Here is a 26,340-nt window from a genome sequence, read left to right as displayed (position 1 = left end):
TTATTTTTATTTTTTTTTATCTTTTGGTTTTCTGAGACAGGGTTTCTTTTGTAGTCCTGGCTGTCCTGGACTCGCTCTGTAGACCAGGCTGGCCTCAAACTCACAGAGATCCACCTGCCTCTGCCTCCCGAGTGCTGGGACTATGCCATCACACCCAGCACAATCTAGTTTCTTTGGGTTTTTTTGTTTGTTTGTTTTTTTGGTTTTTTGGTTTTTGGTTTTTCGAGACAGTGTTTCTCTGTGTAGCCTTGGCTGTCCTGGACTTGCTCTGTAACAATCTAGATTCTTAATAGAATTGTTTTTGAAATTTTTGGAAAAATCTGTTAAGATAGTAAACTCCAAAATCATTCTTATTAACTAAGACAGCTTCTTTAAAGCCTTTGTAGATTGTATAGCAATGATCTGAATGCTCTGTTTTCCACAGAACTTTCTAGAATTAAGATTGGCAGTCTTGGTGGCCCATACCTCTAATCCCAGCACTCAGGGAGGCAGAGGCAGGCAGATCTCTGTGAGTTTGAGGGCAGCCTGGTCGACAAAGAGAAATACATACACACAGAGAAACCCTGTCTGGAAAAACAGACAGACAAAAAAATTGGCAATCTTAATTCTAGAATCCAATTAAAAGTCCCAGATAATTCCACAGCAGGCTACTGAAGTGTGAATTCTACTTATTTCAGAATTTCTAAGACTTCATTAACTACGTTCCTATGTTTGAGAGTGTGTTCATACAATGATATTTATTAAGGACATCCTGCAATTCAGAATATTTTGCTAATTGACGAGGCCTCTCTTTTCCTTTCAATTAGCCCTAGTAGGATTTTTGTATGTTTAGTTTTGTGTTCTAAGAACTGCATGTTGCATTGATAAATAATAGACATTCTTTCTTGGCTCTTAAGTATTTTTTTCTCCCTTACTCTTTTAGAGGACAGTAGTGGCGCACACCTTTAATTCCAGCATTCAGGAGGCAGAGGCAGGTGGATCTCTGTGAGTTCAAGACCAGCCTGGTCTACAGATCGAGTTCTAGGATAACCAGAGATACACAGAGAAACCTTGTCTCAAAAAAAAAAAAAAAAAAAGATTTCTTGTTTTTGGAAAAACAGGAATGGCTACTTGTCAGCTGTCTCCCACAGACTGACTCCTTTCCACTTTTCGGTTGGTTCCAGCACCTCTTGTTTCTTTGGGGTACTGAGTGGGTTAGGCCAGCAGATGTGCCAGCTCTGCTCTTGACTTTGTCAGCCTATGTGGCTCTTTGCAGGAGGTACTACTGTGGAAGCTAGCTGCTCGCTCTCGTTTGCTTAAGCACTCAGCCAGCCTTTTCCCTTGGTCAGGTCCTTCAACAAACATGCAAGTGCTTATTCAAAGAGTGACGTGTGACAGCCTTTTAACTGTGTGCTGCAAATGGCAATTGAACAAACAGTATGGCCAACAGAAGCAGCTTGGCCCAAGCTGTTCTGGAAAAGGGCTTTCCATGTACTTTATAACATCCGGACACCAGAGGCTCAGAGCAAACAAAGCTCTCCTATGTACTGCAGACAAACAACATTTAATGGAATATGATAACATTACAAAAATGTCTGACCAATGGAGGAGAAACTGTTTTGTATTCTACCACCAAAACCAACAACTGATGTCATTTTAACATATTTCCTTTCAGATTTATTTGATTGAGCAATTTTTCTAAAAATTAATTCTTGAAGTAATATAACAAAATTAAAAATATTTGGAAATTTTTGGCTTTGTTCCTGAGGTAAGGTCACATGTACCCCAGGCTGACCTCAAATTTGCTATGTAGCTGAAGTTAACCTTGGGCCTTTAATCCTTCCGCCTTCACCTCTGAATGCTGAGATTACAGGCATGCCTTGCCACATCTGGGTTAAGTTTGGAAAATTGAAAGACCAAAAAGTAAATAAATAAATAAAAAGAAAGAAAGAAAGAAAGAAAGAAAGAAAAGCAAAAATATTTTTCACAATTCAGAAACACCTAGCACTCAAAAGGCAGAGGCAGGTATATCTCTATGAGTTCGAGGCTAGCCTGGTCTACAAAAGCAAGTCCAAGACAGACAAAGCTACATACGAAAAACCAATACTGAAACACAACTGCTATAATTTTTATTTTTATATATGTAATTTTGTCACTAATCTTTGAAGATGCCAATGTCTTTATTTTGAAAAATAGTTGATATATATGAATATCTATTTTTCAGCTGAACAGTGATTCACTTTACACTGTTGAGTAAATAGCATATTCTTATTTTCTCCTTTTTTCTTTTCCTTTCTTTTTTCTTTTTCTTTCTTTCTTTCTCCTCCCCCCCACCCGTCACCCCCCGCATCTCAGGACAAGGGTTCTGTGTAGCCCTGGCTGTCCTGAAATGAACTCTGTAGACTAGGCTGGCACAGAGCTCACAAAGATCTGCCTGCCTCTGCCTCAGAGAGCTAGGATTAAAGGTGTGCGCCATCGGGCAGTGGTGGCGCACACCTTTAATCCCAGCACTTAGGAGACAGAGGCAGGCGGACCATTGTGAGTTCGAGGCCAGCCTGGTCTACAAAGCAAGTCCAGGACAGCCAAGGCTACACGGAGATACCCTGTCTAAACAAACAAACACACAAACAAACAAACAAACAAAAAGATGTGCGCCACCACTTCTCAGCTCTCCATTTACCATTTCACAAATACTCAAATGTTTTGCACATCATTCCACATCTGGGTATTGAGAACTGACTAGTTTTGATCAATAGTAAATGCAGTAAACGATAACCAGTCCTTTACTGATAAATATTTGGCATGTTATTTAATCCTTTTGCTATGATAAGAAAATGCTGACTTCCATTTCTGACCCAGCACAGTAGGACCTTAGGAGTCATCATTCCTGACCTTTCAATAATAAAAAAGCCAAACAATCTTAAAGTCAACAACTCCTAGATCAATCAGAAAATTGAGGTCACGAGGTTAAGTGCTGTGCAACATACACACACACACACACACACACATACACACACACACACACACACACATACACACACCACCCCACACTACCCCCACACTCTACAGAGGCATGGCAAATGTAGAAAAATCCCAGATTATCAAAGCAGAAACTTTGAAATAGAAGCCTGCCAGCTAGAGTTAGGGTAGGAATGGTGAAATTGTAATTGAAAGTGTGTGTGGAAAAGCTCAAGTGTAAAAACTCCCAGCTGATGGGGGTTCTATACAATTTTGTGAGTTCCACCTATAGGAACCTTTGTGGGTATGCCAGGAGGGGATCATCTGCTGCTCAGCCAAATAGGAGAAGAAACGATTTTGGAGTATTCATGGAGGATTTTGTTCTCCACAAATGCATGCCTGCAAGGAGAAAGTATTTTACAAAGTCTAATCACTGTGGGTGTTTTATCATTCTAACCAAACTTGAGGGCCTCTAACCTTCAACACAGGGCACAGGAATGCCAGATTTCAACCCTCCCCAGCCTGCCAACGTAGATGATGTGGGTAAGAAACGGGCCAAATTCCCAATCCAGCCATCCAGCTGTACATGCTCGCTAAAAGACTGACCTTAAGCTGGGCGGTGGTGGCGCACGTCTTTAATCCTCACACTTAGGCAGAGGCAGGTGGATCTCTGTGAGTTCAAGGCCAGCCTGGTCTACAAAGCGAGTCCAGGATGGCCAAGATAACATAGAGAAAGAAGACCTGCCTCAAAAAACCAAAAGAGAGAGAGAGAGAGAGAGAGAGAAAGGAGAGAAAAAGAGAGAGAGAGAGAGAGAGAGAGAGAGAGAGAGAGAGAGAGAGAGAGAGAGTGTGTTAGAGAGGAGAGAGAGAGAAATTAATTGAGGGGCTAGAGAGATAGCTCAGCAGTTAGGAGCACAGAGGACCTGGATTCAATTCCCAGCACCCCACATGGCAGCTCTCAACTGTTTGTAACTCCAGTTACAGGAAATGTGGCACCTTCACACAGACATATGTGCAGGTAAAACACCAATGCACATAAAATAAAGATAAATCCTAAACCAAAAAAGAAACTGAAGAGGAATAGAAGAAATATTTAATAATAATGGCCGAGAAATTAACACTATTACAATTATTTTATTTTATGCAAACGTGTTCGCCTTCATGTAGACACACCACATGTGTGCCTGGTGCCAACAGAGGCCAGAAGAAGGAGTCAGATGCCCTGAGACAGGAGTTATAGAAGCCACAGTTGTGAGAACAGGAGTTGTGAGCTGGGTTTATACCTCGGTCCACCACAAAAGCAGCCAGTGTTCCTAACTCCTGAGCCATCTCTCTAGCCCTGAATTTCCCAGTGTTTTTTGTTTTTTTTTTGTTGTTGTGGTTGTTTTGTTTTGTTTTTGAGTCAGAGTTTGTATTATGTAGCCCTGGCTGTCCTGAACTAACTCTGTAGACCAGGCTGGCCTTGAACTCAGAGATTCGAATGCCTCTGCCTCCCCAGTGCTGGGATTACAGGTGTGTGCCATCATGCCCAGATGAATTCCCCAGTATTAAAGACAGACACCAGCCACAGGTCCAAGAAGATCAGAAAACGCTAAGCAGGGCAAACACCAAAACAAAAAACAAAATAAAACAAAAAATTTTTTAAAAAATCAACATCAATCATATAATATCAAATATCATATTCATTGTAAAACATGTAAAAGAAGCCACAGGGTGAAAGCATCTTAGCTGCAGAGGAAGAAAAAGAAAGATGACGAGATCTGGCGCGTTCAGGGTGGTATGGCCGTGGTCTCAGAGGAAGGACAGCAGGCTACCAAGAAGAGACTTGATACCCTATGAGCATATGCAGGGGGAGGAGGTCCTCCTCAGTCACAGTCATAGGGGAGGGGAGTAAGGGGGAAGCGGGAAGGAGGGAGGAATGGGAGGATACAAGGGAGGGGATAACCATTGAGATGTAACAAGAATAAATTAATAAAAAAATAGTAAAATAAATAAATTAATTAATTAATTAAAAATTAAAAAAAAAAAAGAAAGACGACATTAGGTTTCCCTTTGGAACTCCTTGCAAATTCGAGGGGAATGAAATATTTAAAGTGTTGGGGTGGGCACTAGAATCCTGCACGCAGCCAAGGACTCTTTAAATGTGAAGGAGAACTAAAGATTTTTTTTTCTCAGACAAATAAAGTTCTACGGCTGGTAGAATTATCTAGAAAGAAATGTTCAAAGAAGCTCTTCAAATATATAGGTCAGAAACTCAGATCTCCAGTGAGAGAGGGTTAGAAAAGAAATAAATGAGGGTACAATCTTTGGTATTTCTTCCTCTTAACCAACCTACTAGTAGTTTGTTCAAAATCATAATGGCGAAAGCCTATTCCATGGCTATAGCTGAGTGATAACTAGGAAGAATGACAGGCAAGCCATGAGCAGTGGAAAGGGGATTCAGGAATATTCGGTTACAAGTTCCTTTAGCACCTGAAAGCCGTCCGGTTATTTTGAAGTAGACTCAGATTAGCTATAAATATATACTGCAGACTACAAGGGCAAGTTCCTTTGAGTTTGTTTTGTTTCTAACACAGTCTCCCTCTTTTGCCCAGGCTAGCTCCAAAGTCACTGGGCCCAAGGGATCCTCCTATATCAGCCACCCAAGTAGTTGGGACGACAGGAATTCGTAACTCTCCCTGCTATTGTGTAACAAAAATGTTTCTGGGGAGATGAAATATACATGTCTACTCAACCCAGAGAGAGACCCTAGGACAGAGCAAAGTATGAGTACCACTGAAGTCCAATCTGGTAAACCAATACATTTTATTGCAGTTACTTACAGGAATATGGGCAAGAGGTTACTTACAGGGATAGAAATGACTCAAAGGCAGCTGTACCACTAAAGCCCACCCACCATCGGTGACTTGTCACAAAGTTGGGATCCTGGTGCACACTCCACAGCTGAAGGCAGCTCAACAAGCTGGAGAGTGTCCTTTCCAGGCACCTCAGCTGCTCTAAACCTCTTCCGGGCAGCTTGGCTGCTTTCTAATTCTTCTAGAGAGCTGGCCTGGACTCCGGGTTTTTTGTTTGTTTGGTTGGTTGGTTTTGTTTTTCTTTTTTGCAGTTCTTTTCCTCTGAGGGTCTTATTTACAGGTGAGCTTCCTAGTCTAACAGGGACAGCTTTTACTGTTTGCTTTGGCAGAGAGAGCGCTAGAGAATATGGTCAGTTTCGGGGACTTCTTGACGCTATTTTGAGTTGTTTGCCATCTTGTTTAAATTAAAGACCTTCTCTGAAGGATGGAATGTTTCAATCTTGGCAGGAACAGTTACACACCACCTTTTCTTTTTCTTTTTTCTTTCTTGGTTTTTCCAGACAGGGTCTCTCTGTGTAGCCTTGACTGTTCTGGACAGCCTTGTAGACTAGGCTGGCCTCCAACTCACAGCAACCTGCCTGCCTCTGCCTCCCGAGTGCTGGGATTAAAGGCGTGCGCCACCACCGCACGGCTTTGGGGGAATTTTTCCAAAGTATTTTTATTTCTTCTCCGAGAAGTTCATAAAACTCTAAGAGGTTCGTATAATTTATTTGGATCATAATCATCCTCATTGCTCAGGCTAATTCCTTCCAGATAAACAACTCTACCTTTCTGATCTCTTTTCTTCTTCTTCTTAAAATAACCCAATTTGTCGTACCCCCTGGGGTGTAGGACACACTGGAACATGCTTGGCCTACCAGGAGTCACACCCTTAAACCTTCTTCTTCCTCAGCAGGAAGCCATCAACAGTCAATAGCTTCTCAATTGAGGTGGGCCCATGGCTGCTCCCTAGGGAATTGTTCTTTTTAAGTAAAATTAACATGCTAACAAAGGAAATGTTATCATATAAAATGCTCAATTAACACCAGTAAAGGTAGAAAAAGAGTGGAAGACAGCTGGGCTTGGTGGCACGCCCCTTTAGACCCATCACCTGGGAGGCAGAGGCAGACAGACCACTGTGAGCTCAAGGCCAGCCAGATCTGCACAACAAGTTCCAGAATGGACCAAGACTGCTACTCAGAGAAACCCTGTCTCCCAAAAAGAAAAAAGAAAGAAAGACAGACAGACAAAAAGAAGAGAAAAGAAAGAAAAAGAAGCCGGGCGTGGTGGTCTATAAAGTGAGTCCAAGTCAGTCAGGGCTATTATACAGAGGAATCTTGTCTCGAAAATGGGGAGGAAAAAAAAAAACCCACAGAAACCAGGTGCATAGCTTAGTGGTAGAACATAGGCTTACAATGTGTGGAGCCCTGTGCTGCATCTCCAGCACAAAAGAGAGAGAGCAAGGAAGGGGACAGGAACAGGGAGAAAGCAGAAGAGAAGGAGGGAGCTTGTCAGAGAAGATTAAAAGAAAATACTCCACCATGTGTTGTCTAAGAAACCCACTTTAAATATTAAAGACACTGAAAGGGGGCTGGAGGGATGGCTCAGCGGTTAAGAACACTGTCTGCTCTTCCAGAGGTCATGAGTTCAATTCCCAGCCACCACATGGCAGCTCACAACTGTCTGTAATCCTAATTCCAATGGCTCTGACCCCCCTCACGCTAAAATAAAATTAAATAAATTATTTTTTTAAAAAAAAGACACTCAAAGATTAAAGTGGCCTTAGCTTTAATCCCAGCACTTGGGAAGCAAAGACAGGTAGATCACTCTCTCTGTGAGTTCAAGGCCAGGCTGGTGTACACAGTGACTTCCAAGCTAGCCAGAGCTACGAAGTAAAATTCTGTCTTAAAAAAACAAAACAAAAACAACAAGAGCAAATAAATAAATAAATAAATAAAAGGATGGCATTTTTGTTTTCCTAACATGAATCAAAAGAAAGCTGAAGCAGCCGGACATGGTGGTGGCGCACACCTGTAATCCCAGCACTCGGGAGGCAGAGGCAGGCAGATCTCTGTGAGTTCGAGGCCAGGCTGGTCTACAAAGTGAGTCCAGGACAGCCAAGGCTACACAGAAAAACTCTGTCTCGGAAAAACAAAAACAAAAACAAACTGCACGCAAAAAAGTGAGTTTTTATCATCTACCATCGTGTTATATGGTTACTCTGTTTATTCAGGTCAGATACCTTTGAGCCAACAGATTCTGATAATTCTACCTTCAACAAAATCCCATAGTTTGGGCATTTCTCATTGCCAGTATACCAGAGCTCCTACAGCAGAGACACTAGCTGCTCACCTCACCTGTGTTTGCCTCTTCCTCCTGGGCAAACAGTTCCTAGCCTCCCTTGCAGGGAGACGTAGCTATATGATGAAATTCTGGTTTTTGGGTTTTGGTTGGTGGTGGTGGTGGTGTGGTGAGTGGTGGAGGGTGTGAGTGAGTGTGTTGAGACAGGAGTCTCATACAGCCGAGGCTGGCTGACCAGCCTGGAATTCATATATACCTAAAGAGAACTTTCAATGGCTCTCACCTTTGAAGTGCCTTTCACTTTCAAAGCAGTGAGACTACCCAAGTGTGCCCCACCCATGCTCCAATGTAAGCACTGCTGGGTGGATTCCAGAGCTTTAAGCATGCTAGGTGAGCAAGCAAGCCTCATTCTCAGCCCATAGGATGAAATGACAATCAGCAGAATATGAGAAGAGATTTTTTTTTTCAAGATAGGGTTTCTCTGTGTAGCCTTGGCTATCCTGGACCAGGCTGGCCTGGAACTCACAGTGATCCACTTGCCTCTGTCTCCTGCGTGCTGGTATTAATAAAGGCCTGTGCCACCATGCCCAGAGAGAAGAGATTTTTTTTTTTTTTTGGTCTATAAAACTCCACTAATCTTGACTGTTTTTTTCCCTTCTATTTTGTTGCAATGGCCATGAGTCTGCACCTTCCCCTCAATGATGACTTTGGTTGCTATGCGTTGAAAGCAACAGAGTCCCTGTCAGCCAGGGCTTCTGACTGCTTAGAGGAGAGTTGCCCTTTGACCCGTTCACCTACCCAGTACCATAGGACGAGCAATCACATTTTGGAGGCCTCTGAGCAGTGGGCAGTGTGGGAACTGATATTGGAGATCAGAAAGATGGAGAGCCACATTAAAAAGCAGCAAAATTCTTGATTAAAATGTCACCTGTGATAAATTAGAAGCCATACAAAATGCCTCCTGCACCAATAACTTCATGGAATGGGGGCTGAAGGCAATGTGAGGTGTGCATTGGGGGTTATTTGCTATGTTTAGCAAAGGAGGGAGGGACAAAGTGGGGGGGGGGGGAGCTCAGGCAAGAACTGGCCAGTCAAAGAGCAGAAAGGAAAAGAAGTCTGAAGTCAGAGTTAGAAAATTTGAGTACTGGGTTTAAAAAATGAACTGCCCCTCTGTCCAAATTACTCGAAGAAAGATGGAGAAAACTTTGTGTAACCAAGTGTAGGGGAATGGGCCCACAGGGACATGCTGGTGACTTTGCACATCTTCCGCTAGGCCACATGAGCAAGGCCTAACTGCAGTCAGAAGGGAGTCTTGGCGGGGTGCCCTCTGATTGCTCCTGGGACAGGCGGAGATAAGGACCGGAGCTGCTTTAAGGGAGTTTCTTGTCCCTATCTTGTGGGAGACTGCCACAAGGCCATTTCTCACCCATCTCTTGTTTGAGGAAGGACAGCCCTTGCCATCCTCCCTGCTTCCCAGCTCAAGGGCAACTTCAGGCATCTGTGCCCTGAGATCTGCCTTCTGCGTGGCTGAAGGGCCTACCTACCACTCAGGTAGCCATCCTTTGGCTCTCAGGTTAGGCACCATCCTGGGGAACTCAAATGCTGACATCATATTGATCTCATTTTCATAGCTCTTTAAGTAATAGCATTCCTAGCCATTTGACCTCGTTCTATAGCATCAGCCAAGCCAATAGAAGGGTAGCAAGGTAGCCTAAAAACTGTGGCAGGATCAACCCCGGTACAACCATTAGGGCCCCTCTAGTAAACTGAGGATTCTGCCCTGAAGCAAAAGTCAAATTATAGGAGGTGGTACCCTTCCCATCAAAGCCTGTTGTCTGAAATGGCATCAGGGTACCAGCATTAGCTTGTAAAGGGGAACATCCTGGGAACAAGGAAGTGGATACACACAGAAAAGCTGGCTTCCCAACTATGTCTAGACAAGAAGTTTAGATATGGTCACAGCATATGGAACTGTGTAGAGGCAAACAGATTGTGTATAGGGAAAAAAATGATATGTAACAGCACATGGACCTCTCTAGAAAAAAAATGATTATGCAGAGGGAATAACTTTGGGTGTGATAACAGCCCACAGAAGAGTCTAGAAGCAACAGATTTGACACTTTACATGGTTTTAAAGGAATTAAGTTACCAAAGAAACCAAGAGCTTTGAGGTTTAAAACAATGCTTAGAGCCAGGTCTACTGGCACAGGCCTCTAATCCTAGCTACAATGGGAGGCTTAGGCAGGAGGACCACAAGCCTGCCTGGGCTACAGAGTGAATTCAAAGATAGCCTGGGCAACCTCGTAAGACTCTGTCTCCAAATAAAAAGGAAAAAGAGGGCTAAAGAGGCATAGCTCAATGGCACAGTGCTCTGGGCTCAATGTCCAGAAGAAGAAGAAGAAGAAAAAAAAGAAGAAAGAAGAAGAAGAAGAAGAAGAAGAAGAAGAAGAAGAAGAAGAAGAAGAAGAAGAAGAAGAAGAAGAAGAAGAAGAAGAAGTCGTCATCTCCCCACTGTGTCATCTAAAGATGCCCAGAACTTTTTTTTTTCCTTACAGAGACAGAGTTTCTTTCTGTAACACCTGAGGCTATCCTGGAACTCTGTAGACCAGGCTTGCCTCCAACTCACAGAGATCTGCCTGCCTCTGCCTCCCTAGTGCTGGGATTAAAGGCGGGTGCCAGCAGGTCCAGTTTCTAATGCAATTTTCAAAATACATATTCTTTCTAACTTAGTATTTCTACTACTCAGAATCTATCCTAGAGAAACAAGGACACTGGTATTAATCATAGAATTTTTATAATGGTGAAAACAGGGCAACAAGTGAAATAAACCATGGCATATACACGCTGACGACGACTATGCAGTAGATAAAAGGAAACTATGGGGAATGACTTCCAGGACAAATTATTTAGTGAATAAGGCAAGTTGCAAAAAAGATACTTATACCATGAACTGAAATTTAAACACCTACAGAAGTGCCATATATTTCAAAGTAACAAATATTTACATGTTTAAAAGTACACATAAATCACATAAATGCTAACTAATTTAGTAGTCGCTTCATGAGAAGAACGAAGGCAATCGGGATTGGGAGTGTGCATGGAGAGGGCTGAAGTCCTATTCATAATGACAAACTGTCTTTCAAAGGCAACGAAGGCTTGTGCAATAAGAAATTAACTTTTTTGTTGTTTTGTTTGGTTTTATTTGGTTTGGTTTTTTGAGACAGGGTTTCTGTGTGTAGCCTTGGCTGGCCTCCAACTCAGAGATTGCCTGCCTCTGCCTCCCGATTGCTGAGATTAAAGGTATGCACCACCATGCCCAGGTTTTTCATTGGTTTTTGTTTGTTTATTTTGTTTTGTTTTAATTTTACTTATTGATTTATTCACTTTACATTCTGGTCATAGCCCCATCCCTTCTAACCTCCCAGTCCCACCTTCCCTCCACCTCCAGAAATTAATTGTCTTTATAAAGGTCGACTGGCTGTGCTGCAGACACTGTCACTCTTCTTTATCAATTTAACATACTCTGGCCCAACTTGCAACTGCTAGCAAGAATTCTAGGGGGTTAATGTCCCTCACCAGTGACTAATGGGAGGCTTTGTCTGCCAGTCAAAAAAATTTTTTTTGTTTTTGTTTTTTCAAGACAGGGTTTCTCTGTGTAGCCTTGGCTGTCCTGGACTCACTCCGTAGACCAGGCTGGCCTCAAACTCACAACAATCCCCCTGCCTCTGCCTCCCAAGTGCTGGGATTAAAGGCGTGCGCCACCACTGCCTGGCTTGTAAATTTGTGTGTGTGTGTGTGTGTGTGTGTGTGTGTGTGTGTGTGTGTGTTATCAATTCTTGTTTGAACTCTTATCTTTGTTGTTGTTTGTAAATCTTGTTTGTTGTTATTGTTGTTACCTACTATTGTAAAAATAATGGATACTTGGGAAATAAGTATTTGACAATTTGTAGTTGTTTAAACAAAAAGTTTAACTCATTCTTAGCTTAATCATTCACAAATAACTGTTAACACTTTTGCTACATTTTCTTTTTATATTTTTATGTGCTATTATTTTATTTACCGATAGGAATACTTTAAGCAAGTGTCACTATAGTAAGTGTACATGCATTTTAATAATTGAAAGTATAATCATGGCTAATACCAAGCATTAGCTATTTTATTATTAAAAATGCTTTAAGTTCAAAAAAAGAAAGAAAGAAATTCGCTAAGGGGCTAAAAGGAACACTCTATGGTATTACGGAGGCAGTAATTAGAAAAAGCAGTGACTGCCAGGCATGGTGGTGCACGATTTTAATCCCAGCACAGAGGAAGAAAAAGGCAAATGTCTGTGAGTTCCAGGCCAGCCTGGTCTACAAAGTGAATTCCAGGACAGCCAGACCTATTACATACAGAAACCCTGTCTGGAAAAACCAATCAAACAATAAATTAATCAATTAATCAATTAAATAATAAAAAGCAGTGACTGTCAGGAAGTGGGTTTACAAAAAGTATGGAACTAGTAGAAGTTAGAAATGGGAGAAGGAGCGCCACAGAGAGGGGCCCCAGGCCCCACGAAGAGATGATACTCACTTCACGCTGACATTCTGAGGCTGGTTAACTGCAAAGGGCTCAGCTGGACACCGAGGGAAGGCACAGCTGGTTCCAAGCTGAAGTGTCTCTGGGGTAAGCTGAGAGGCACAGGAAGCTGTCAGGAAGGAAAGAGAGAAAGCATTTAAGTTCCCTCACCCTCCTCCAGCCGGCCAGTCCCCTTTTATGCCCCTCATAGCCAGAGCCAAGCAGGAAGCCACCAGCAAAGATCTGCGGCTTCCAGAGTTTCTAATCAAACTCTAGGCTAGAGGCACTAGGGACACAGCATGATGGCACGGTGTGTCTAGCAAGTGACAGTTCTTCCCCTAAAAGTGGACACGGTGACACAGGCCTGTCATTTTTAGAAATGAGGTGAAATTAGTAAGGTAGACTTTATGTAAATTAGAAAGGGGGGGGCAGGCATGTGGCACACGCCTTTAATCCCAGCACTCGGGAGGCAGAGGCAGGCGGATCAATGTGAGTTCGAGGCCAGCCTGGTCTACAAAGTGAGTCCAGGACAGCCAGGGCTACACAGAGAGACCCTGTCTCAAAAAAAAAAAAAAGCAAAAAAAAAAAAAAAACCCAAATCATCAGGAGGCAGAGGCAGTCGGATTGATGTGAGTTCAAGGCCGGCCTGGTCTACAAAGTTAGTCTAGGACAGCCAAGGCTACACAGAGAAACCCTGTCTTGAAACAAAACAAAACAAAACAAAACAAAACAAATCATCATCATCATGCCAGCACTCAGGAGGCAGAGGGAGGTAGATCACTGTGAGTTCGAGGCCAGCCTGGTCTACAAAGCGAGTTCAGGATAGCCAAGGCTGCACAGAGAAGCCCTGTCTAGAAAAAAAAAACAAGACAAAACAAAACAAAGACAAAAGCATTTATTTATTTATTTATTTATTTTTATTTATTGGTTTTTTTTTCTCAAGACAGGGTTTCTCTATGTAGCCTTGGCTGTCCTGGACTAACTTTGTAGACCAGGCTGGCCTCGAACTCACAACGATCCACCTGCCTCTGCCTCCCAAGTGCTGAGATTAAAGGCGTATGCCACCATGCCCGGCTGACAAAAGCATGTATGTACCCCAGATTATTCCTTCACTAAATGCCTACCTCCCAATCCCGATACTCTTTCTTTTAACAGAAAACTATCATTCCAGATGCTTCAAGAGTTTATGAAAGAAAGGCAAGATGTAGGCTTGTCCCTCCTCTGCCAACTTCATAATACTAGCTTGACATCATAGCAACTTCCAAAACATTATTTATAGCACTTTGAACCTTGTGGGTTAAAAAAAAAAAAAGATGTACAAAGGCATAGAGTGTTTCACGGTCACAAGCTTGCTTGATTTTAGGGGAGGGGTGCTAGAGTTTAGGCAAGCTATTGACACACTAACAGCCACTAGGCTTTCTGAAGTTCACCTGGGTCAGGAAGAGCTCCTCAGAAAGTAGTCTTATTTTCATCCTTAATTTCTAGTAAGAGAATCTTCCAGGCTCATCTTGTACCTAGTCAGGTCGGAACTGGAATTTAGCTATTTCTCTAAGGAGCTCTGGATGTTTGTTTTAAATTTTATTTAATCATCACAATCTGCAATGCAGTCTTGACTGACATTTTGGTATAACTGCTTTCTTGTCTTTTTGTTGAACAGGACTAAGAAAGCTGTGCCTTTTAGAAAAAGAAATTGTGACTAAACGCTGCTGTTTCCAGAATAGGGTATAAAAGGGGTTCCAGTTAACTTCCTTGTTTTACGTCCTTCTTCTCATGTGTAAAAATCTTAGTGTTTTTAAATAATTTGTTTTTATTTTATGTGCATTGGTCTTTTGCCTGCATATATGTCTATGGGTGTCAGATTTTGGAGTTACAGACAGTTGTGAGCTGCCATGTGGGTGCTGAGAATTGAACCCAGGTCCTCTTGAAGAGCAGTCACTGCTCCCAACCACTGAGCCATCTCTCTAGCCCAAAAATCTTAGGTTTTTTTTTTGGGGGGGGGGGTTGTTTCTTTGTTTTTCGAGACAGGGTTTCTCTGTGTAGCCTTAACTGTCCTAGACTCACTTCGTAGACCAGGCTGGCCTCAAACTCACATCCATCCGCCTGCCTCTGCCTCCCGAGTGCTGGGCTTAGTTCTTAATGATGTTAACGTAATAACTTATCTGGTTTATTCCACTACACAGTTATAGCTCCAGGATAATGGTATCAATGTTATTAATGACAATTCGAGTGCCATTTAAGATTTACCTAGTTATTTCTGTCCTTGGGACCCAGACACTGGGGGATACGTAGTAAAAATACTCTGTCTATAAGTCACTTGAAATAATTACTGTGTATTTTTGCCACAAGCTTTATAATTGGGCTCCTTTTTCCCCCCCAGTTCATCTTTAATTTTTGTTTTGTTTGAGACCGGGTTTTTCTGTGTAGCCTTGATTGGTTTGGACTCTCTTTGTAGACCAGGCTAGCCTCAAACTCATAGAGCTCTCCTACCTCTTCCTCCCAAGCGCTGAAATTAAAGGCGCGTGCCACCACGCCCGGCTCATCTTTAATTTTAAAGACTATCTTTTTTTCTTTCTTGCTTATATTCAGTTCTTAAATTATTTTAAAAAAAAACAATTTAACAGTTCTTACATTAGTGGTGTACTAACAGTTTATCTAACAAACTAGCAGCGTAAAATAACAAGTATTCTCTCAGTTTTCGGCAGTCAGAAACCTGGGGCAGCTTCTTTAGCAGTGGTTCGGAGGTGCTCAAGGCAGGCTCTGTTAGGGAGCTGCAAGCACCTTAATGCTTGTTTGGGGCTGAAGGCGTGGCTTCCAGCCCCTCACATGGCTCTCATTGGGCCTCAGAGTCTCCTCACACGGAACTACTTGGCTGGGCAAAGAGTTTCCCAGAGAACAAACAATCCAGGTGAGAGAAAGAGCAAAAAGAGACGCGTGTATCTAAAACTTAATTGTGGACGGGTTCACTCAGCCCAACCATGGCGCCCTGTTGGTAGGCCATCACAAGGGTGTGAGTACTCACAGATGGTTATCACTGGAGGCCATCTTTTACAAAAACAAACAACAAAACGTATGAAACAAAATACACTCAGAGGCCTCAGAGGCCTCAGTACATTCTGAATCCCCCCTGCCCTTCACCTTTAGGAAACCACTTTTATTAATTCTGGTTTATCCTCCCAGTATTTTGTTTTGAAAAATATCAGAAAATAAGCACAGACTTACAATCCCCAAGAGTGATTTGCTACACATGCCTGCACCTTGCTTTTTCTCAGCACCATACCCTTTTGGGGGACTGGGGTGTGTGTGTGTGGAGGGTTCTAGACAGGGTTTTTCTGTTCTGCCCTGGCTGTCCTGGAGCTGGCTCTATAGACCAAGCTGTCCTCAAACTCAGAGAGATGCTTGACTCTGCCTCTAGAGTACTAAAACTAAAGGAGTTAATCTTTATTATTTTGACAGAGACAGATAAGTATATTGATGTGGGAATGATACATTTTCATACCATGTTTTAGAACTTAGTTTCCCTTATTGTGCATTTCAATGATAATTCATTATTTTTGAAACTCACACATATATTAAATACCATTTTATTTTTTTATATATTTAATCTAAAGTGCATGTGGACTGCAATAGTATTTTTCTGAGCTGGTAAATATTTAGTATTTACATGCAAGTCTATAAATGTATGCCAAAACTATGAAGTGAAACAATAATTGTCTAATACAAATTATTCCTATAATTTTAATATACGGTATTTGTATGCTGAGAGATCAGAAAATAGCTGAAGTATTTTGTTAGATTTATAGCATAATGGTTTTAGGGTTTTTTTGTTTGTTTTGGCGTTTCAAGACAAGGTTTCTCTGTGTAGCCTTGGCTGTCCTGGACTTGCTTTGTAGACCAGGCTGGCCTTGAATTCACAGCGATCCACCTGCCTCTGCCTCCGGAGTGCTGAGATTAAAGGCGTGCGCCACCATGCCCGGGTTGCACCATGGTTTTATTTTGACTATTATAATGGTTGTTAATATCTTTTCACTAAGAAAATTTAAACTGGGGGTTGGAGATCTATTATTCATAGACTTTAAATTCAGTAAATTATTTTTGAAACAATACTGTCATGTTTCCCATCCAGTTAGCTATGGGCAGCTGTTTCTAAGTTCATGCGTCCCTATTCTTCACTGGAGTGGCAGAATAATTTTTTCTCCTTTTACTTTTCAGAGTGATCTTTCCAAGTATTTCTGGCATACATTAGCTAGCTCTTCAGAGTATAATTTATAGGTCAGAAAATAATGGCTTGTGTTGTAAAGTCCTTTAGTACAGATATGCTGCTGCTACCATCAATCCAGAGAATATATATTTAGGTCCTAGGATTTAGACACCTAGCTATTTTTCTGAATACCAGAGCCCTGTGGGAATGGGGGTTTGTAGCACTAAGATCACTGACCAATCATCAGTCTCATTGTTGTCCATAAACAAATATAACAAAGCTTTCCAGAATCGACATATTTTGGACTATCATGCAAACAAAATAACAAAGAAACAATAACAACAAAAACAAGCACATATAGCCAATAAAATCGATCCAAAATGAGAGTGAAGGGGGGATACTTTTAAAAAGAAAAAAAATATATACAATTAATGAAAATGTGAAAAATCCAGTGTCTGAAATGATGCTGGGGGAAAATTGGCCTCTTCATCTACTGCTCAAGGAAAGCACACATATAGAGGGTTTTCCATGGTACTTATTGGTATTCTGCATCTATTTATTTATTTATTCCTGAGACAGTTTCTCTATGTAGTCTTGGCTGTCCTGGACTTCATAGACCTGGTCTTGAACTCACAGAGCTCTGCCTGCTTCTGCCTCCCCATGTGCTGGGCTTTAAAATCCTTTCAAAAATGCACTTCCAAGTGATACAGTTAGCATGTCACCCTATTCTGCTTACTTTTGGTCAACTCAACCCAAACTAGAATCACCTGGAAAGGGGAACCCTCAGTTGAGGAACTGTTCTCTCATTGGCTTGTGGTGGGTCTGTTCAGGGTATTTTCTTGATTACTGACTGATGTGGGAGAGCCCAGCCCACCTTTTTGGCACCACCCATAGGCAGCTGGTCCTAGATGGTATAAAAAAGGAAGTGGCCCAGGCCTTGAATCCCAGCACTCAGGAGACAGAGACCATGTGGATCTCCACCTGGTCTACAAAATGAGTCCAGGACAGCGAAGGCTACACAGAGAAACCCAGTCTTGGGGGGTAAAAAAAGCAAACAAAACAAAAACAAAGAAACTAAGCAGGCTGAGCAAGCCAGGAAATAGCAGTCTTCCAAGGCCTCTGCTTCCGTTTCTGCCTCCAGTTCCTGCCTAGCGATGGACTACAACATGCAATTTAAAATAAACCCTTCCCGGCTGGGTGGTGGTGGCACACACCTCTAATCCCAGCACTTGGGAGGCAGAGGCCGGCCTGGTCTACAAGGTTAGTCTAGGACAGCCAAGGCTACAAAGAGAAACCCTGTCTCGAAAAACCAAATAAATAAATAAATAAACCCTTCCTCTCCAAGTTGCTTTTGGTCATAACGTTTGTCACAGCAACAGAAAAGCAAAATAGGACAATCCTGAAGAAACAATGGAAGATATGGGCAAGAAAAAATAACTAGGTTGAAGCCAGGTATGGTGGCCCGCGCCTTTAACCCCAGCACTCAGGAGGCAGAGGCAGGCAGATCGCTGTGAGTTCCAGGCCAGCCTGGTCTACAAAGTGAGTCCAGGACAGCCAAGGCTACACAGAGAAACCCTGTCTCGAAAAACCAAACAAAAAATTACTAGGCTGTTAATGTCAATACAGCAGACCACAACATAGTGTTATAGGAACCCAAACGCCAGTCAATATGAAATCTGTTTCATTAAAGCAGATGTGATTGTTCAAAATATTTGTATAGGAGTGCATTTTGTGGCAGATACTGTCAGAAATCCTTGATGTTTTTCTATGCTCAAGTATTGTTCTGAGCAGCAATGTCCTCTGCTCAAGGCACAAAATCAGGACAATCCTGACCCCACTTTCCCAGCTTCCCCTGCACCTAACATTTTAGTTAAGGTCAATGAAATGTGAGAGACTACTGGGCACCTCTCCAAAAGTTTTTGCTTTCCTCAGGAAAGGAACTGATACCTTTCTGCCAAGAATCACCTATTGCAGACCCGATGAGTGAGTGGTGGGTGGTGTTCTCGGCAGCTCGGATCAAACAGTGTCTTTAAAGGTGGTGCACCTTGAGGCACTTTTCAGAGGCCCCTCCTTTAAGGCTCTTAGGTATCAGGAAGGAGGTTACTAGCCTGCAACAGCCTTAATCCGCCCCGTTTGCTGGCTCCGGGGATGATACTCACAGCAAGGCAGCTGTCCTGCCCAGTGACACCCCCAGCTCTTCCCCAGGGACAGCCCGCATCAAACAAATGCCCCAGGTTTCTTTCTTCAAATTGGGACAATGATGAAGGGAATTCTAAACCGCCAAGCTCCAGCCGTTGTGACTACTGCAGCAGCACCGCCTCAAATTCTCTCCAGTCTAATCCTGTTTTCGTTCCCTTCCCCCACTCGCGCTCGCTGGCTCGCTCAGTCCTTGGTCTCGAAAGCACTCCCGGATAAGCTTCCTGCACACAAATCTCTTGTCTCCAGAGTCTGTTTCCCGGGAAACCCCACCCACAACACTAGCGATACATTTATTCAAATGACAGGATGTTCAAAATATATTGCCACATGACAACAGGTTATAAGGCAGTATACATAATATCATCCTTGTTTTTGTTGTTTTGGTTTGGGTTTTTTTTTTTTTGTGTGTGTGTGTGTGTGTGTGTGTGTGTGTGTGTGTGTGTGTTTCTTATACAGATTATCTGCACAGGAAATACATCTGGGAAACATTTTGGGAGATAATCTAAGAGTTTTATGTATTTATTTATTTTGACCCTGTGATAAACGATTTCGTTTCTGGTTTGGGCTTTTGTTTTCTTGACATAGTTTCTTCCTGCAGTCCAAACCTATCCAGACCTCCTTATGTAGCTCCAAGTGCCCTTTAACCTTAATTTCTTTTTTCTTTCTTTCTTTCTTTTTTGTCTGTTTGTTTGATTGATTGATTTTTCGAGACAGGGTTTCTCTGTGTAGCCTTGGCTGTCCTGGACTCGCTTTGTAGACCAGGCTGGCCTCAAACTCACAGAGATCTGCCTGCCTCTGCTGAGATTAAAGGGGTGTGCCACCATGCCCAGCCAAGGGATAATTTCTTAAATAATACTTAAAAAGTGAAAGCCATGCAGAAAGGCTTACACATGTTATACATTTAAGTTAGAAAATTATGGTAACCACAAAATGCTTTAAAAAACAAAACCTTAAGCTGGGTGTGGTGGCACATGCCCCCAGGAAGGAGAGCCGGGGATTCAGGCCAGCTAGGGATATACAGTGAGACATCGTTTCAAAAAAGAAAAACACCTCTGGCCCAGTGTTTTGTATCTTCAGTAGAACTGGCAAAACACTGGCACTAGAGTATGTAAAGAAGGAATTAGAAACAAATCAAGTCAGAAGAGAAGACACGAATTGTTACAATGAAAAAGTAATTTACAGCCAGGTGTGGAAGTACTGGGGTTACAGGTGTCTACCAAGCCTGGCCCTAAAGGTTTTTCTAAAGAAACAGTCCTGTCGTGGGCAAGTAGAAACAGTTTCACCACCTCCTTTATTGTCTGCACGCTTTGAAAAGAAGTGGGGAGATTGGACATTACTGTCTAACATCTAATTTAAGGATAAAAGTCCAACATTTCACTATTAACTACAATGCTAGCTATAGTTTTTTTTAATTAATTATTTTGTTATTTAGTTAGGTGGGGGGGAAGTTGTTGGTTGGTTGGTTGGTTGGTTGGTTGGTTGGTTGGTTTGGAAACAGGGTTTCTCTGTGTAATAGCCCTAGGATGTCCTGGACTCACTTTGTAGACCACAGTGGCCTCAAATTCACAGAGGTCCGCCTGCCTCTGCCTCCTCAAGTGCTGGGATCAAGGAGATAGCCAGGCATGGTGGCACAGGCCTTTAATCCCAGCATTTGTGAGGCAGAATCAGGTGGATCTCTGTGAGTTTGAGGCCAGCCTGGTCTACAAAGAGAGTCCAGGTCAGCCAGGGCTCTGTCACACAGAGAAACCCTGTCTCAAAAAACTGAAAGAAAGAAAGAAAGAAAGGAAGAAAGAAAGGAAGAAAGAAAGAAAGAAAGGAAAGGCGTGGGATACCACACCTGGCTCAATAATTTATTTATTTTTATTTTATGTGCATTGTTTTGCCTGCATGTACGTCTATGTGAAGGTGTCAGATCCTGGAGTTACAGACAGTTGTGAGCTGCCATGTGAGTGCTGGGAATTGAACCCAGAATCTTCTGGAAGAGCAGCCAGTGCTCTTAACCACTGAGCCAGCTCTTGTGTGCTGGTTTTTGGTCTTTTATCTTGGTGCTGTTTGTTTGTTTGTAAGTGTCATTCATCCTCTTGTGAAAGAAAAAAAAATAGTGGCCCTGGAGATAAACCAATATAAACTGCCAATTCAAACACAAAAATAAACAGGAATTAGGTCTATGTATAGGGCTCATAGAGTACTTACCTATGAACTCAGCGTGCTTAGCTAGCATGCACAGGCTCTTGGCTATAATAGAAACCCCACAGAAAGCAGGTAATACGTGCCTGTAATCATAGCACTTCAGGCAGTAGAGGGAAGAAGCTCAGAAGTTCAAGGTCATCCTGAGATACATGAGATTCTGGTCTCAAAAGAATAGAAAAGAAAAGGAAGGCTAGGCGTGGTGGTGCACGCCTTTAACCCCAGCACTCGGGAGGCAGAGGCAGGCAGATCACTGTGAGTTCGAGGCCAGCCTGGTCTACAGAGTGAGTTCAGGACAGCCAAGGCTACACAGAGAGACCCTGTCTCGAAAAAAAAAACCAAACAAAGAAACCTGAAACACTAATAAGGGACCAACTGAGACACTTTGCTGAAGGTGGATAGGTTGCCAAAAGGCCCTTGGAAGGATGGTCAGCATCATTGCTATCAATTAGGGAAATGAAAAAAGCATGAGAGGCCACTCTAACTTATTATAATGGCAAAAATGCAAAGAACTGCGCAGAGAATGGCAAGGGTATAGAGAAAATGGGAACTCTCATACGTTGTTAGTAGCCGTGTCAAAAGAAATAATGACGTGGCAAAGTATTTAGTAGTTGCTGTGCAAGCATGAAGACTTGTGTAAAAAGCCTGGACATGACTGGTATACGGTTTTCAATCCCAGCACCCAGGAGCCTTGGGCTACATACTGAGTCCCAGACCATCCGGGGCTACGGAGGGAGAGAGCTCATCAAAAAACAAAGCAAAAAATAAAAAATAAAAAACCCAAAAAACAAAATACAAAACAAACCTGGGCACAGTGATAGATGTACGGATTCCCACTGCTGGAGAGGCTGAGAGATGGGAGGATCCCAAGGCTTTGCTGGCTACTCAGTCTAGCTGAATCAGTGAGCTCCAGGGTCAGTGGCACACCGGGTCCCAAAAGGGAAGGTGGGGACTGATTGAGAAACACTCCAAGTTAACTTCCAACCTATACGTACACACACAGAGAGACAAAAGGAAAGAAAAATATTAAACATGTGCCTGCTTTATGATACAGCCATTTTATTCCCACATATTTAGCCACAAGCAAAAAGACCATATATCGACACAAAGAGTTGTAGGTGAGTGTTCAGAGCTGCTTTTGTGTGTTTGTTTTGTTTTTTGAGACAGGGGTTCTCTGTGTAGCCTTGACTGTCCTGGACTCACTTTGTAGACCAGGCTGGCCTCGAACTCACAGCGATCTGCCTGCCTCTGCCTCTCCAGTGCTGGGATTAAAGGATTGCACCACCACCACCACCACCACCCGGCTAAGAGCTGCTTTATTTATAGCAGCCCAAAATTGGGAACAACATGGAAGGGAGGGAGGAATGGGAGGATCCAAGGGATGGGATAACTATATATATATTTATAAATATATATAATATAAATAATAAATTATAAATATATAACATAAATAAATTAATAAAAAATATTTTTAAAAATTGGGGAACAACTGGAATGTCCATTAACAAATGACAGGATAGCCAAATTGTCATACAGCCATACGAGGGACTCTTACAAAAGGGAGAAAAAGTATCAATAGATAAAACAATATGGATGAATTGCAAGGAAGTTATCATGTGGGAAGGAAACCAGTCAATAACTATTAGTGCAGTTATACCAAATCCTAAACAATACAAAATATTTTTTGTGATAGGAAATAGATCAATAAAATGGGTGTGGTAGGGCAAGCCTGTAATCCCAGCACCTAAGAGGCGAGCCTGGGCTACATAACCTGAGCCCTGGTTACCTGGAGTGACAGTCTGGTGGGAAAGACTGAAGGGAAGAATTTCAAAGGGGCCCTAGGAAATGTTTGAGGTTGACAGACTTGTTCACAGTTTTAATTGTGGTGATGCTGTAGCGGTGTGGATTCGTGTGGTACATAATCATATATTTTTAAATATGTACACATTCTTATATAGTTATCACACCTTAGTAAAAACACACAAACTCCCAGAACCGACTTTATTGTTCTTTCCCCAAAACCATGATTCTTTCCTCTTACATAATCTCCAAAGCAGGGAAACAGAAAATTGTTGGCAGGGATGTATCTTTTCAAGTTTTTTTTTTTTAAAGATAAAAAAAAAAAAAAACAGCCGGGCGTGGTGGCGCACGCCTTTAATTCCAGCACTCGGGAGGCAGAGTTGGGCGGATCGCTGTGAGTTCGAGGCCAGCCTGGTCTACAAAGTGAGTCCAGAACAGCCAAGGCTACAAAGAGACCCTGACTCGAAAAACCAAAAAAAAAAAAAAAAAAAAAAAAAAAAAAAACAAAAAAACAAAAAAACAAAAAAACATGTAATTGGTTTTCTAAAATGCCCTCCTATTCACTTATGGATTCCCGTCCGGTAGAAAAGGCCTAGCAAGCCTGTGCACATCCTTTCATGGTTATGATGACGTATGAAAAAGCAGCGTTAGGGCCCTGTGCTTCTGGAAAAATGGAGTCAAATGCACTTTCCCCAGTACCACCAAGAACACGCAAAATGCTTAGTTTTTAGATATAAAATAAGGTGGAGAAGAAATGTAGCGCTATTGCGGGCTACGGGACATGATGAACACATGGCTGTGGGTTTCCATACCTTCCAGACTGGTTTTTGGAGAAGCCAACACCCCAGAAAGAGCAGGCACAAACAGAAAAATTAAAAACAAAACAAACAAAAAACACCCTGAAAAAAAAAAGTCTGCTTTTTTTCTATCTAAACAGTAAACTTCTGCACAATGATTGCTCTAGATCAGCCAAACAGTACAGGGGTTTAAAAAAAAAAAAATCCCCAAAGCCTGTGTGGTCCCACCCTTAACCAGGAAGGGCTCGAGAGTTGTAACAGTAAAGAGATTCGCAAACACCCCTTGCCTCAGGGAGGTTTCAGGGAAGGCAGGATTCACAGCGCGGTGGCCTGCGGGTAGGCTAGGGCGCCTCCCATTCCTTGGCTCAGCTGAAACAGCCCGGACTTTCCCCTCCGCCGAGAAGATCCGCGGCGTCCCGCCCCCTCCGCTGACGTCACCCAGCCCGGAGTCTGAATTTTCACCCCCCTCGCTGAGCTGACGAGTTCCCGGCTGCCACCGGATTACTGGAGGCAAGGTCGCGGCGCCATAGAGCGCAGGCGACGGGTGGTTAGCGGCCGATGGCCTAGAGTGGAGCCAAGCATCCCGTCCCGCCCCGCCCCGCCCCGCCTCGCTCCGCCCCCTAGTCACACGCCGCCCAGGAGCGCAGGCGCAGGTGCGGCCGCGCGCGTGCGCACACGTCAGCAAACGCTGAGCTCGAAATCTGGAACTTAACCCTTCCGTGTCCGTAGCTGAGTCGTCTCAGCAGCAGCTGGAGAGACTTCCTAAAACGTCAATTAAAAAAAAAAAAATTACTCTCCATACTCAAATCGGGAAACTCTCAGGTTGAGTGGGAAACGACAATTCACTAAGATGACAGGCTTGTTAGAATTAACTGACAACGATTTAAAAACAGCTGTCATTAAAAAAAATGCTTTGGCAAACATTAAGCATTCTTGTTTGAATGGAGAGGAGTCTCAAAACTCAAATGCATTTTTAAACTGGAGATGACAGTAGCTTACAGGTAAAAATAGAATCAAGAATCAATAGCAGAATCTAAAGGTCTGAGGATAGAATCAGAACGGAAGATTAGAATATAATTTACTCTAAATAAAGAGAGAAAATAGACTGGAAAAAAAAAGAACAGACCTTCAGGGACGTGGGAGATAATTTTTGGTTTTTGTTTTTCGAGACAGGATCTCTCTGTGTATCCCTGGCTGTCCCAGAATCACTTTGTAGACCAGGCTGGCCTCGAACTCACAGCGATCCCCCTGCCTCTGCCTCCTGAGTGCTGGGATTAAAGGTGTACACCACCACGCCCTACTGGGAGATATTTTTTAAATCTAGTTTTTTTTTATCATGACAGTTTCAGGAGAGAACATGAAACTAAAATAGTGATCAAAGAATTAATGCTTAAAATTTTCTGAAATTTTTCAAAAAGGTATAAACCTACAGATTCAAGAACCTGAGGAAATTGTGTGTGTGTGTGTGTGTGTGTGTGTGTCTGATTTGTTTTTGGAGACAGGGCTTCTCTTTGTTTCCTTGACTGTTCTAGAACTCCTCCTGTACCAGGCTAGCCTAGAACTCACAAAGACACACTAGTCCAGTCTCTACCTTCAGAGTCTGGGATTAAAGGCGTGGGCTACCACTGCAGGGCAACCTGAGAAAAATTTTAGTAGGATAAACAACACAAAAACTCATCATTTCTCAAAGCCAAACCTCAGAAAAAAAGTAATAGAAGATCATCTAAGCACCCAAAGGAAAGCATGTTATCTCTAAAGGAAAAATGTTAGAAAGCAAAAACAGTGGAACAAAACTGCCATGTTTTTCAAGTGCTAGAAAGAATTTAGTCAGCCGTAGTGGGTCTCATTTATAACCTCACACTTGGCAGTCTAAGGCTGGAGGCTCTCAAGTAAGAAACCACCAACCTAGGCTACATAATGAGACCCTGCATAAAAACAACAAAAACGGCTTCTAATGTACATTTACATAGCTTGCACACATAGTCTTCAGGAATGAAAGGGAAATCAAAATATATTTTCTACACCCCCCCCCCAGTGTAGGGGCCTGGGTTTAGCCCTCCCACACTGAAGCAGGCAGTGAGCTGAGGCCCTGTGGCTCTGGACCCCTGAATTTCACCACTCCAACTCTCAGCTCCCCCCATCCCCCCACCCCCCATCCCCCACCTCCCACCCCTAGCTCCCCTCACCCCACACCCCCCACTCCTGGACCAACCTACCTGAACAGTAGAGCAGCACTTCCGAGACACCAGCCAAGATATATTTTCTTATGGCAAAACCAAAACCCTCAAAATCAAAGAGAATTTGCTGCTGACAAATAGAGCCTAAATGAATGGACTAAAGAAAATTTCTGACAAAAAGAAACTGATAGGGCTCAGTGGTAGAGAGCACTTGCTTCACATGCAGAAGAGCCTAGGTTTGATTTCTAAGCATAGCAAATAATAACCAGGAAAATGTTGATGAACGTGAAGGACCAGAAAAGTCTTGGCCTATCAGGAAGGAAGGAAGAATGACAATAAAAGGGAAAGTAAGTACA

The 26,340-nt window shown here is 42.7% G+C and overlaps 1 protein-coding gene across 1 annotated transcript in view; it reads right to left on the bottom strand.

Annotated features, from left to right (window-relative positions):
* Positions 1 to 24,217, bottom strand: part of USP9X (ubiquitin specific peptidase 9 X-linked) — a 144,647-nt gene extending 120,430 nt beyond the window's left edge. Inside the window, exons 1-3 of the mRNA XM_084790788.1 lie at positions 24,095 to 24,217; positions 22,016 to 22,195; positions 12,642 to 12,756 (exon numbers count right to left, since the gene is read on the bottom strand). The gene's annotated coding sequence lies outside the window, so the exon portion shown is untranslated. The remainder of the gene's footprint in view (positions 1 to 12,641; positions 12,757 to 22,015; positions 22,196 to 24,094) is intronic.
* Positions 24,218 to 26,340: the final 2,123 nt, after the last annotated feature.

The sequence above is a fragment of the Acomys minous genome (assembly GCF_964271855.1).
Source record: "Acomys minous genome assembly, chromosome: 7".
NCBI classification, from domain to species: domain Eukaryota; kingdom Metazoa; phylum Chordata; class Mammalia; order Rodentia; family Muridae; genus Acomys; species Acomys minous.
The sequence above is the reverse complement of the archived record's forward strand: the minus strand, read 5'-3'. Positions and strand labels throughout refer to the sequence as shown.